General features: G+C 39.2%; 1 pseudogene; it reads left to right on the forward strand.

The window, feature by feature from the left end:
* Positions 1 to 11,671: 11,671 nt before the first annotated feature.
* On the forward strand, positions 11,672 to 14,383 carry LOC129673715 (peptidyl-prolyl cis-trans isomerase A-like; annotated as a pseudogene).
* The last annotated feature ends 411 nt before the right edge of the window (positions 14,384 to 14,794 follow it).

Raw genomic sequence — 14,794 nt, forward strand, 5'->3', positions numbered from 1 at the left:
ATAGATAGATAGATAGATAGATAGATAGATAGATAGATAGATAGATACAAGGCAGGCTGTTATGGCGAGGGTCATACAGCCTTCAGTGCTAAGAGGCAACCCAAAGAGATGGCTCAGGTATAGTCCTGAGGCTGACTGGTTCAGATTGGAATGTGTATTTTTACATAATAAAGAGCTGATACTTGCTGGGGCAAGAAATATAAGGACTTCCATCAGGTAAGAGATGCACCCAGGGACAGAGGCAGAGGGAGACAGAAGCGGCCAGAAGCAGGCAGTGAGAAACACATGGAGAGCCACAGGGAGAGATGGATTGGCAGAGATCTCAGCGCAAGTTTAGATGGCTAGCTAAGAGACTGCCCGCAGAAGACCAACCACTTTAAACTACATAGACGTCTCTGTGTCTTATTTAAACCTCAGGTGGGATCCACAAAAGCCCTGCAATATTTATGGGTTTAAAAATAAAAATAGAGATGAGAAAGTTGGGTGTCTGGGGAGGTTTCAGTGGGCCTGGTAGGACCTGAGTGGTGGGTTTAATATAATGAAGTACTGTACTATAAAAGATTTACTTTAAAATCTTCTAAGCATTAAAATGTTACATTAGATGCAAACACTTTGATAATAATTTTCTTTTATAGTGGGTGGTAGAAGAAAAAAGTCATGGATAACAATAAAATACTAGGAAATAATGCTTTGTGTTAATTAAAATGCTCCTATGTAATTTGCATTAAAAAATATTAATTGCTATAGATTTTTTTCATAAATGTCCTTAATATAAAGTTTCTAAATGTAAAATTTTATTAAAACTGTTAAGACATGTGAAATGATGGCCATACATGTTTGTCTGAGATCTTTAAGTTACATCTCCTTTTCATAACTAAGGTTAGAGGAAATACACCCCAAAGCAACAGTAATAGTCTCATTATGTGATAACAATGATTATTATTAAGTCTTGTGATGACAATAACAAATATCTTATGTTTAAAGATAAAGTTTAATTCATAGTTACAATATTAGAATATAAAAAACCTTTTGCTCATTTTCACCTCCTTAAAAAACAGGCTTCTAAGATTCTTTTTTTTTTTTTAAGCCAATTTAAATTCAAGGAAAAAAAATAGTGATTTTAAAACCTAGTTGTTAGTGCTTTCTCAGGACTTTTTTAAGTCTTACAAATAATCAGGTTAGGTGCTGTATATTTGAAAATTAAGTCCTACACTTTATATTAAGAGCTATGCCTTTAAAAGTACAGATTTTAGACTAATAATTTTCTAATGGCATGTAGAAAATAACCAAGAGACAATCTAACTTTAAAACTGACAGTGTAGCTATAATAAGAGCTATAAAATCTTAGATATTTTTAAATCTGAATATATGACTCTATATAGTTACGATAAATTTTTATGTGCTAACAAATTGGCTTATAAGTAAATAGCCCACATAAATTAAGCTGTTAATTTCAAATTGTCAAATTCTTTTCACTCTATAGCATAACTTAAATTTCAAAACAAAAAACAATGTTTATGTAATTAAACATTCTTAGTCAAGATGTTATTTAGGTGTCTCAGCTTGGGTTGCAAAAAGATTCTGAAACCACTGTTGCTTAGGGGAAATCAAGTGGCTCTTAGAACATGACTCCTGTTCCAGGGAACAGGCTCCCACTCACAAGTAACTGCTCTCATCTGAATTTGAGCCTGCTGGATTCTACTGTTCCTGACTCAAGACCATGATTTATTTGGCTTATTTCTGTGCCTTCAGTTTTCCTTGAGTAATTAATAAGCTTACTAGCAGAATAAATGACTGAAGAAAAAAAAAAAAAAAACAGCCATGAAATAAAAACATGTGCTAGAACTTTATCTTGCTTCAACTAAAGGTAAATGCTTTTTAACAAAAGCAGTTTCTAAATGCTTGTTATAGCAGGGATTGGGTCTTTAACGAATCACTAATTTAAAATCATTAGTTAAAAATAAATCACCAGTTTAAACAGATTTTTTTAAGATTTATTTATTATTCAGATGTCCATCAACGGAGGAATGGATATAGAAATTGTGGTATTTTTACACAATGGAATACTACTCAGCAATCAAAAAAGAGGAAATCATGAAATTTGCAGGCAAATGGTGGGATCTAGAAAAGATCATTCTGAATGAAGTATCCCAGAAGGAGAAAGACAAACATGGTATATACTCACTTATATAGACCTACAAGATAGGATAAACATAATGAAATCTATACACCTAAAGAAGATAATCAAAAGAGTGGACACGGGGAAAGATGATCAATCCTCATTTAAAAAGACAAATGAGATGTGCATTGAACGTATGACAGGAGTCTACCACAAAAGGCATCTGACTCTACCTAGTAGTGTTTCAAAGCAGACTCATAACCAAACCTTCGGCAGAGTACAGGAAATCATAGGAAAGAAGGAGAGTTAGTATGATGTGGAAAGGATAGAAGCTCCACAAGGACCAAATATATCTGGGCACAGGGTCTTTTCTGAGACTGACACTCAACCAAAGACCATGAATGGATATAACCTAGAACCTCTGCTCGGATGTGGCCCATGGCAGTTCAGTAACCAATTGGTTTCCCATAGTGAGGGGAACAAGGACTATTTCTAACAGGAACTCACTGGCAAGCTCTTTGACCTTCCCACCCTACAAGGGAGGAGCAGTCCTGCTAGGCCACAGAGGAGGACTTTGCAGCCAGTCCTGAAGATACCTGATAAAACAGGGTCAGATGAAAGGGGAGGAGATCCTCCCCTATCAGTGGACTTGAAAAGGGACAGGGAAGAGATGAGGGAGGGAGGGTGGGATTGGGGAGGGAATGAGGGAGCGATATACAGCTGTGATACAGAGTTACAAATTATTATTAATTAACAAAATGTAACTAATAAAAACAAAATTTAAAAAAAAAGTTTTGTTTTCTGCATGTGCACCTCCATGCCAGAAGAGGGCACCAGATCTCATTATAGGTGGTTGTGAGCCACCATGTGGTTGCTGGGAATTGAACTCAGGAACCCTGGCGGAGCAGCCAGTGCTCTTAATCTCTGAGCCATATCTCTTGGATCACCTTCTCCTGAAGGGGGAGCAGTGTTACCAGGCCACAAAGGAAGACAATTCAGCCAGTCCTGATGAGACTTGATAGGATAGGGTCAGAGGAAAGGGTGGAGGACGCCCCCTCCCCATCAATTGACTGGGGAAGTGGCATGGGAGGAGACAAGGGAGGGACCTACAGCTGGGATACAAGGTGAATAAATTGAAATAAATAAAAAAATAAATTTAAAAATAAAAAAATATATATATGAAATAAATCAGCAGGATTGTTACCTAAACTAGGGATCACATCTTTAAGAGCCTACAACACAAGGATGCTGTTTCCTGTGTCAAGCATGGTCATGGGTTTCCTGGCTCTTGTCCTTTCTTGGATCATCAGCTGGAATAATCATATTACTGTTGTTTAAAATTTGTTTTAAGTCTTGTAAAATTTCACTCTTCCTTGTGATTTAATGAAATAATTTTAAACTTAGTTAAAGGCTTCTTCCTTCCCGTGTAGCTTTCATAGTCCTTGAAGAAGTTATGCAGTCAGGTTCCCTATCCCCACATCCTCTCCAGCATGTTTTGTCACTTGAGGTTTTGATCTTAGCCATTCTGATGTGTGTAAGGTGAAATCTCAGGGTCCTCTTGATTTGCATTTCCCTGATGACTAAGTACTTTGAGCATCTGTATGCATAAGAGCATACAGAAAGACTGTAAAAGCCATAAAGTAAGGGCTTCAAAGCCCTTACTTTTTTTTTTGACACAAGCAGCCACTGCAACCACAGACTCATAATAGCTGTGAATGCGGCACTGAATAGATGCAAGAATGTGCCTTCAAGTGTTTCTCTGCCATTCGATGTTCCTCTATTGAGAGTTCTTTGTTTAGCTCTGTACCCCATTTTTTAATTGGATTACTTGATTTGTTGCTTTTTAACTTCTTGAGTTCTTTATATGTATTGGATATTAGCCCTGTGTCGAATATAGGGTTGGTGAAGATCCTTTCCCAATCTGTAGGCTGTCATTTTGTTCTGATGACAGTGTCCTTTGCTTTCCAGAAGCTTTTCAGTTTCATGAGGTCCCACTGCTCATGGGAATGTAAACTTGCACAATCACTTTGGAAATCAATCTGGTGCTTTCCCAGAAAATTTGGAATAGTGCTACCTCAAGATCCAGCTATACCATTCCTAGGCATATATCCAAAAGATGCTCAAATATACAACAAGAACATTTGCTCAACCATGGTCATAGCAGCTTTGTTTGAAATAGCCAGAATCTGGAAACAACCCAGATGTCCATCAACTGAGGAATGGATATATAAATTGTGGTACATTTACACAATGGAATACTATTCAGCAATTGAAAACAAGGAAATTGTGAAATTTGCAGGCAAATGGTGGGATCTAGAAAAGATCATCCTGAGTGAGGTATTCCAGGAGCAGAAAGATACACATGGTATATACTCACTTATAAGTGGATATTACACATATAATATAGGATAATCATACTAAAAGCTGTACATCTAAAGAAGATAAGCAAGAAGGAAGACCCTGGGTAAGATGCTCAATCCTCGTTCAGAAAGACAAATGGGATAGACATCAGAAGAGGGAAAAAATAGGGAACAGGGCAGAAGCATACCACAGAAAGCCTCTTAAAGACTCTGCCCATTAGGGTATTAAAGCAGATTCTGAGACTCATAGCCAAACTTTGGGCAGAATGCAGAGAATCTAATGAAAGAAGGGGGAGGTGAAAGACCTGGAGGGGGCAGGAGCTCCACCAGAAAACAATAGAACCAAAATATCTGGGCCCAGGGGCTTACTCTGAGACTGATATTCCAAATAAAAACAATGCATGGAGATAACCTAGAACCCCTGCACAGATGTAGCCCATGGCAGCTCAATGTCCAAGGGGGTACCCTAGTAAGGGAAACAGGGACTGTCTCTGACATGAACTCACGGGTTGACTCTTTGATCACCTCCCCCTGAGGGGGAGCAGCCTTACCAGGCCACAGAGGAAGACAATGCATCCAGTCCTGATGAGACCTGATAGGCTAGGGTCAGATGGAAGAGAAGGAGGACCTCCCCTATCAGTGGACTTGGGGAGAGGCATGGGAGGAGAATAGGAAGGGAGGGTGGGATTGGGAGGGGAAGGGGAGGGGGCTATAGCTGGGATACCAAGTGAATAAACTGTACTTAATAAAAATAAATAAGGTTTTAAAAAAGAAGTTATACAGACTTCTGAGAGGAAAATGACATCAATTCTTTTCCTCAAGTGTGAACCCTTTGAATTTTAAGAACAACCTGAAAGGCAAAGTGTGCTCGCTGATGCAATAGTGTCACTAGCATTGCTGAAATAGCAAATACTCCCTGGCTGGATAGGAGATCCAATCAACCGGAGGAAATGTATGCCTGGTACTCCAAACTTGGTCAAGAAGCCATGGTGGAAGAGTAACTGAATACACTCATAGCTAAATTTACATAACGTAAAACTGCCTTCTAGATACTTGTAAGTGTACACAGCCTCAGACAGAGGGGTCTCTCTCCAGTGGTGAATGTAGAGACTCACGGTTGCCCAAGGTGCTGAATGTTGACAGTTGAGTGCTCAGACCTAAACTTCAAAGCGCCATTTTCTTTGACAGAAGCAGCCACTGCAACCACAGACTCATAGTAGCTGGAATGGGCACTGAAGAGATGCAAAAATGGGCCTTCCAACATTTGGCATGAGTAAAGGGAGGGGAGGTAAGTGAGACTTACTTCTGAATTACTTGCTTCTGACAGACTCGGGGGAGAAAGGGAATAACTGTCTAAAATAGTTTAACCACTGTCCACCCCTTCAGGCTCCATCAGATACTCTCTCTAATCCAATGCCTGCATAGATCGATTTGATTAAATTAAATGGGTTGCAAAACAAGATGAAAAACTCTCATATCTTGGATAAGGATTGTTAGGGTTGGGGTAATGGTTTATAGAGATTGGAAGGAGATGAGAGAGAGAATAATCAGGATCTATACATGTAAGAAATTATCAAAGAAGAACAATTGATAATTTTAAATCTTTGTGCCATCTAAGATATATGAGAATTTCAAACTAACATGCTATGACAGTCAACAATTTCAAGCTAAGATTTTAACAGTCAGTTAACTCCTAAAGAAGAAAACCCTAAAGGACTCTCTCCAGCCAATAGATGATTTGGGGAATGAGTCTTGGAGTCTGTCATAACACAGGACCACAGCCCTCATAGCATGGAGGAAGGTAAAGAAGACTGTCTGATCATCACCCTTCTGCCTCCCAAAACAACTTTTGCAAACACAGCTCTCAGATGAAAACACAGCTCCTGCTGTTGTAGCAGGAGAGGAGGAGAAAGAGACATCATGACTAATATACTAACGAACCAGATGATTGAGAGATATTGGAAACCTTCCTTCACCTGAACCACATGTACCAAGTAGAGGACACTATACAAACAAAGAGAACACAGTGCTAGTAGATGACCTGTGAAGAGTCATGAGCCTTGTGGTTCAGTGCTTGGAGGGCACACCTCTCCCTAACTCACTAACCACTCTCATCCTCTGGAGCACTTTTTTTTTAATTTTATTTTTTCTTATCAGTTACATTTTATTAACTTTGTATCCCAGCCGTGTCCCGCTCCCTCATTCCCTCCCAATCCCACCCTCCCTCCCTCATCTCCACTGTGCCCCTTTCCAAGTCCACTGATAGGGGGACCTCCTACCCATTCATCCGATCCTGTTTTATCAGGTATCTTCAGGACTGGCTGCGAAGCCCTCCTCTGTGGCCTAACAGGACTGCTCCTCCCTTGGGGGGTGGGAAGATCAAAGAGGCAGTCATTGAGTTCCTGTTAGAAATAGTCCTTGTTCCCCTCACTATGGGAAACCAGTTGGTTACTGAGCTACCACAGGCTACATCTGAGCAGAGGTTCTAGGTTATATCCATTCATGGTCCTTGTTTGAATGTCAGTCTCAGAAAAGACCCTGTGCCCACATATATTTGGTCCTTGTGGAGCTCCTATCCTTTTCCCATCATACTAACTCCCCTTCTTTCATATGATTCCCTGTACTCTGCTGAAGGTTTGGTCATGAGTCTTTGTATCTGCTTTGAAAACACTGCTAGTTAGAGTCTTTCAGATGCGCTCAGTAGACTCCTGTCATACGTTCAATGCACATCCCATCTGTCTTTCTAAACGAAGATTGATCATCTTACCCCATGTCTGCTCTCTTGATTATCTTTTTTAGGTGTATAGATTTCATTATGTTTGTCATATCTTATAGGTCTATATAAGTGAGTATATACCGTGTTTGTGTTTCTCCTCTGGAGCACTTTTGTCTTTCCTAATGAACAGTCTCTGTCTCTACCACCTTATCATGTTTTCCTGGTACGATTCTCTGTACCAGGACACAAAAAGCGGGAAATCGCAACAGGTGTTTCACAGACTCAAACTTGCGTCTATAATAGCAGCTGGCAATATTTACAGTTTGCTTGTTCTGTTGTTCTTCTCTCACTCTAAGATAAACAGTCCTTGAGCTTCCTCCTAAGTCTATGTCTACATTCTTTTATCAATGACACGAAGAACTTTAAAAGAGGAATCACGATTTCCTCAGTATTCCATGTCTTGTTCAGTTTGATATTTGAGACATAAAACCTGTCCGTCACTCATGTCACAGAATCACCAAAGATCCCTTGATAGTGGTAGCATTTGAATTCATTCCTATATAACACTGCCATTTTGTTCATGCACTGTTTGTTCTCTCTCTCTCTTTCTCTCTCTCTCTCTCTCTCTCTCTCTCTCTCTCTCTCATCTTCCTCTTTTGCTCTCTTCTCTCTTCCCATGGTCTGCTTTGGACTGCTGGCCATGTTAAGTCTACTACTTTCTCTCCCTGCTCTTGACTCTTCTGGATGCCTCTGGTTTTGCTCTCCCTGATATCTACATTAAAAACCTTCCCCTCAACCACACCTTGGCACAGCCATGTTCTCTCACTTTATAAATCTGGTGCCCAAACCCCCTTTTATACATCCATAGTGTTGCTTGTTTGTGCTCTGGCATCAGTGCAGCTAATCAGCCTTTTCTAAGTGTCTCCACAACCCTGTGATTTCACAAGTACAAGACATCAATCCATTCTGCCTCTTAATCTGAAAGGAATGATGAAGGCATCTTTACAAAGACATTTCCTTTGAAACTGACATTTCCTTCAGTCCATCTCCATTGGAGACAAGGTCATATTTGCAGAAAATAAAGTAGACGTGCTTAGCAGCTGGACACGACCCCTGATTTTCAGCAGCTGACTGAGAAAACAGTCATTAGAAGTGTTATCTTGGCACCTTGTCGTGTTACTTTTCCTGGAGAGATAGGGACTAATGTACGTTCATTCATAAGTCAAGCTTGACAAATCAATGTGTTTGGGGGATTACTTACAGGAATACGGGTGAAGGGGTACTTAAAGAAGCATGGGTCTCCCAAAAGTAGCTGTATCGCTTATAAGGGCCTCACCCTAGCCTGGGTGCCAAGCTCAGGAAAGCTGCACCACGGAGTCCTGCCTTCCGTGATCCTTCAACCTCCTAAAGACTCTAACACACCTCACCAAGACAGAACCTGACAGGACGAAGAAGACGTTTGCACACCAGGTGAGGAATAGGTTTCCTCTCTCTGCTTCTATTAGGGAGTATGGTAATAGAATTAGCTTCAAAACTATCCTACTTTGCTCAATTCCTCACCATAACTATAGGCCAGGGGATTCTGTAGCTCATCACAGCAGCCTCTTCTTTATGATAGTTACGGTCATTTAACTTCCCCAACACACCTCATTACATTCACTAGGCAATAATAGAGTCCTATCCAAGGACTCTCTTCTCTACTCCTAGCTAAGATGCTTGAGAGTTGTGGGACAAATACCTTCTTCTCCTTTATATTCTGCTCCTTTTTATATCGCTTATATATGCACTTATATCACATACGTACTTACCATGAAATCTGGAAGTCTGATGAAAGTGATTAAACATTATTTATGTACATTAACAAAACACAGAAGGTCATTTAACAATTGTCATCATTTTGCTATATATTTATTTGCTTTTTGTGTGTATGTTTGCTTAGTTTAGGTGTTTGGGGGAATTCATATTATTTTTTTTTTTTACAATTTGTTCACTTTATATTCCAATTGTCACCCCCTCTCTTGTCTCTTTCTGGTCCCCCTCTCTTCCTCCCCTATTCCTCTTCCCTAGTCCACTGAAAGGGAGAAACCACTTTCCCTACCATCTGACGCTAGCCTACCAAGTCTCATCAGCATTACCTGCATCCTTTTCCTCTGTGGCCTGGCAAGGCCTACCCACCAGAGGCCAGGGATCAAAGAGCAGGTAACAGAGTCCATGTCAGAGACAGCCCCTGCTTCTCTTGCAATGGGACCCACATGGAGACTGAGCTGCCTCTGGGCTACATCTGAGCAAGAAATCTAGATTCTCTCCACGCATGGTCCTTAGTTGATGCATCAGTCTCTGCAGGAACCCCTGGGCCCAGATTTGTTGGCTTTGTTGGTCTCCTGTGGTGCTCCTGCTCTCCCTCCCTGCCACATGTCATTTTATCTCCCCATTCTTCCATAAGACTCCCTGAGCTCTGCTTAAAGTTTGGCTGTGAGTTGCAGTATCTGCTTCGATCCCCTGAGGGGTGGAATCTTTCAGATAACATCTGTGGTAGGTTCCCTCTCTTCAAACGCTGCTTCAGGTCTCTAATCTTTTGCCCTTCTGAATGAGAATTAAGCATCCTCTCTAGGGTTCTCCTCCTTGTTTAGATTCTTTAGGTCCGCGGATTTTAATATGTTTATCCTCTATTATACGGCTAATATCCACTTATAAGTGAGTATATACCATGTGTGTCTTTCTGGTTCTGGGTTACCTCACTCAGGCTGATATTTTCTAGTTCCATCCATTTGCCTGCAAATTTCATGTTTCCTTGTTTTTAATAGCAGAGTAGTATTCCATTGTGTAAACGTACCATAATTTCTGTATCCATTTTTAGCTGAGGAACGTCTAGGTTGTTTCCAGATGCTGGAATAAAGTTTATGACCATAGTTGAGCAAAAACAAAGTCCAAGTAGATCGAAAACCTCAACATCAGACCTGACACACTAAATCACTTAGAAGAAAAAATAGGAAAGTGCCTTGAACTCATTTGCATAGGAGACAACTTCCTGAACAGAACACCAACAGCTCAGGCTCTGAAATCAACAATTAATAAATAGAACTTCATTAAAAAAAAATGAAAAGCTTCTGTATAGCTTTAGTTTTTGTTGTTAATTTCTTGAAATAGTGTCTCACACTTTAGGCCACACTATCCTGGCACTAACTTTATAGACCAGATTTGGCTTCAATCACTGCTTCCACTACAGCTTCCCAAATGTTATGATTCTGAGAATATACCAAATTGTCATAATTCTGTTCATTTTTCTTCTTGGGAAGCTATACATCAGGATCACAACTGAAGTTATAATAAGACATCGTCTATCTAACAGTAAAACAATGAGAAGGATACAGCCCCAGGCTTGGCAGTATTTTCTTTATGTTTCTAACTATGAAAGGATTTTTAAAGCTCCTTTTGAAATGGAAATAAGCAACTTTAAGAAAGCACATTTTATGTGGATAAAGATTTTTTTTTCTGAGATGAGTAATAGCAAACATAATTTAAATCAAAAGATTACATGTTATAATTATTCTACTGGAGTCATAAGAACTATGTCAGACATAAAGCAGAGCTCTCTTTGGAAAATACAGAATAGCCTCTTTTGGTTTTAAAATATAAATTCATGAAAATTCAAAAGGAATTTAATTTTTCCTCTTGCCTGTACTACTGATAAACTGATTTATTGTTAGGCCTCGTGACAATCTTGACTCTGATAGACATAATTTATAATCTTTCCAAGAACATTCTTTTATTTATATCTTTTCATCAAAAACACAAAAGGATTGATAGAAAATATACCATGATAAATAATTAGAATTTCTCATGCCTGTTCATTGTACTTTAAATTGACATTCTATACCCAGAATATTGCTAGATAAAATTAGTTTAAAATATTAGCATTCCTGGGAGAGTCCCTTATTATTCTCATTTGCCAGAATAAGATGAAATAGGAGGAAATTACATAACTTGCCTGAAGTTATGCAATCATTTTACCCTGGCCACTGGCTGCAATGTGATTCATTCCTTGGCAATAAAGTCTGCCAGAGCTATTTAACTGTTTCCTGACACTCGGGATTGATGAAACTGTAAAACTGCGAATTAGATAGAAGTTTAGTGCCCTAAGAGAGTTAACATGCCTTTAAGGTCTTATTTCAATGCCAAAGCATTATAAAGGAAAGAATTAGACACTGTCAAAGCCATGGAACCTGATGCTATCACTTCCTCTTTATCATTAATCCCAGATGGCAATGTTTCAATAATCAGCTTCTATTTTGACTAAAGCAATCTGACTCTATTCTCCTTGAAGACAAACATTTTTTAAGTGAATAAATCAACATTAGAGATTTCATTTCAATTTGGTGTGACTTTTTATTATTAATTCTCATCAGCGATGGGCATATTTGCCTGTGTGTGTGTGTGTGTAAATGGTAGGCACCCATTCAGAGAGAATACAATCCAATGATGCTGGGTGAGATAGCCATTGTTATTTTTCACAAATCCCATATATTATTGTGACATAAACTCATGGAAGAAAAAAATCTTATTTATAAAATTAAAAGCTCATTTTTTGTTGTTTTTATTTTTTATATTTTTATTATTAGTTACATTTTATTAACTCTGTATCCCAGCTGTATCCTGCTCCCTCATTCCCTCCCAAACCCTCCTTCTCTCATATCCTCCCTGCCCCTTTCCAAGTCCACTGATAAGGGAGGACCTCCTCCCCTTTCATCTGACCCTGTTTTATCAGGTATCTTCAGGACTGGCTGCAAAGTCCTCCTCTGTGGCCTAGCAGGGCTGCTCCTCCCTTGGGTGTGGGGAGGTCAAAGATCCTGCCATTGAGTTTCTGTCAGAAATAGTCCCTGTTCCCCTTACTATGGGAAACCAATTGGTTACTGAGCTACCACAGGCTACATCCGAGCAAAGGTTCTAGGTTATATTCATACATGGTCCTTGGTGGAGTTTCAGTCTCAGAAAAGACCTCTGTGCCCAGATATATTTGGTCCTTGTGGAGCTCCTAACCTTCCCACGTCATACTAACTCTGCTTCTGCGGAAGGTTTGGTTATGAGTCTTAGAATCTGCTTTGATACACTGCTAGGTAGAATTTTTCAGGGGCCCTCTGCGGTAGGCTCCTGTCTTGTTACTTGTTTTCTCCTACGTCCAATGCCCATCCCATTTGTCTTTCTAAGTGAGGATTGATCATCTTACCCTGGGTCCTGTTTCTTGTTTATCTTCTTTAGGTGTATAGATTTCATTATGTTTATCATATCTTATAGATCTATATAACTGAGTATATACCATGTGTGTCTTTCTCCTTCTGGGATACTTCACTCAGAATGATCTTTTCTAGATCCCACCATTTGCCTGCAAATATCATGATTTCCTCTTTTTTGATTGCTGAGTAGTATTCCATTGTGTAAAAATACCACAATTTCTGTATCTATTCCTCCCTTGAGGGACACCTGGGTTTTTTCCAGGTTCTGGCTATTACAAATAAAGCTGCTACAGACATGGTTGAGCAAATAAAATTAAAAGCTCATTTTATATCACATCTCCATTTACTAAACTATATTAAAGCACATTATGAAGAATACACAATCAGACAGTACTTAATATGCTTTTATTGTGCACAAACAAACATGAACCAAGCAAGATAAATATTTGTAATAGTTCTCAGAGAGCTGAATGAATCAACAGCCTATCCCCATCTATTTTTGATAGAACTGATTATGTCTTGCTTGTGGTGTATAATGTCTGGTCTAACCCTTTCCCCAGGCAGATGTCTTTTAAAAGAGTGGTAAAAAGTAAAATTCGAAAAAATTTTTTAAAAAAGTAAAATTCGTAAAACCAGCTCTGTATGGTACATCAAAGTTGAGTAGTAATGCTATTCCATGTATAATTGTTTCTTATGTGTTTTATCAGGGAACAATCTTACATGAATCTGTCATTTTCCTTGCTGATGACAAGCTGTCAACTGGATTCAGAAGAGCATCTGCGATTAACTGCTGTCTAGTACACTGTAGCTGCAGCTTTCACTTTGTGAAGTTCTGTCTCCCATAAATGACATACTAATGGCTATGGTTTTAGATATCTAACTTAACACATAAAGGCAAAAAAAAATTGCTTTTGTTCTCAATGCTACTTCTTTGTAGATGTCTGGAAAATAAAACATCACACATATTTGGGGTTTTGATTATTGTTGATTCTAATCGATTGTTTTTGCTTGCTGTACTCAGTTCCTCAATTTATCCTCATTTAATATCAAAGCCACATCTCCAACAAATGTTCTAAAGACTCTGCTTGTATTCTTCTGCTCTACTTAGGGTTCTTGTTTTGTTTTCAATGTGATTAACCTGCTAATCCTTAAATGCAAATAAAAAGCACATGGCATGTGCAATACAAAATGAATAAGAGCTCTGTTATGTTATTGTCACCATGCAGAAGGACTGAACCCCTCCTTATTAACTAGCCTCTGTTTGTCCCTCATGGTATATGTTACTGCTATTCCAGGCAAATTCTGTCAGTTTCTATTCCCAGTGAACTCAACACCTATAATCAACAAGACCTACACCCAAGAAACAATTACAATAAAACATGTAACTGTTTTAAGAAACATTCACAATAAGACGTCTAACCTGGGCTTTGCAGACGCTGCTGTCCCCTGTCACTGGTTGCTGTAGCCATGGTCATCCTCACTACATTCTTCAACATCGCAGCAAATGGTGGGACCTTTAGCCAAGTCTCCTTCAAGCTGTTTGTAGACAATTTTCCAAAGAAAGCGAAAACTTTCATACTCTGAGCACTGGAGAGAAAGGGTTTGGATATAAGGGTTCCTCCTTTCACAGAATTATTCCAGGACTCATGTGCCAGGGTGGTGACTTCACACACCATAATGGCACTGGTAGCAGTTCATCTAGAGGGAGAAATTTGAGGATGAGAACTTCATCCTGAAGCATACAGATTCTGGCATCTTGTCCATAGCAAATGCTGGAACAAACACAAACATTTCCCAGCTTTTTATCTGCACTGCCAAGACCGAGAGGCTGATTGGCAAGCATGTGGTCTTTGGGAAGGCAAAAGAAGGCATGAACACGGTGGAAGCCATGGAGCGTTTTGGGTCCAGGAATGGCAAGACCAGCAAGATCACGATTTGCAACTGTGGACAACTCTAATTCTTCTATTTGCAGGCATCTTACCCACCAGACCATTCCTTCTGTAGCTCAGGAGAGCATCCCACCCCATTTACTAGAAGTACCCTGTGATCTCTGCTCTCACTGAAGTTCTTTGTGTTCCATATTTTCCTCATTCCCCTCCAAGTCTAGTTGGACTGCAGAGTTAAGTTTATGATTATGAATAAAAAGTAAATAAGAAAAACAGACCTCAACCTGTTCTAGACAGTGGTATAGTGATACATGTTTTGATTAGAAAACAAAGATTTTTTTTTTAAATTGAATACTAAGATCTTCTAGGATGAAAATACCAAGAAAAATGTGACTGTTATCTTTATTGCATCTTTAAAAATATGGTTAGAAATGTCAACATAAGAAAGTTATTAATGATAGGAAAATAGCTTGTATCTTAGC

Source organism: Psammomys obesus, unplaced genomic scaffold (assembly GCF_907164565.1).
Source record: "Psammomys obesus unplaced genomic scaffold, mPsaObe1.curated_primary_1811, whole genome shotgun sequence".
NCBI classification, from domain to species: Eukaryota; Metazoa; Chordata; class Mammalia; order Rodentia; family Muridae; genus Psammomys; species Psammomys obesus.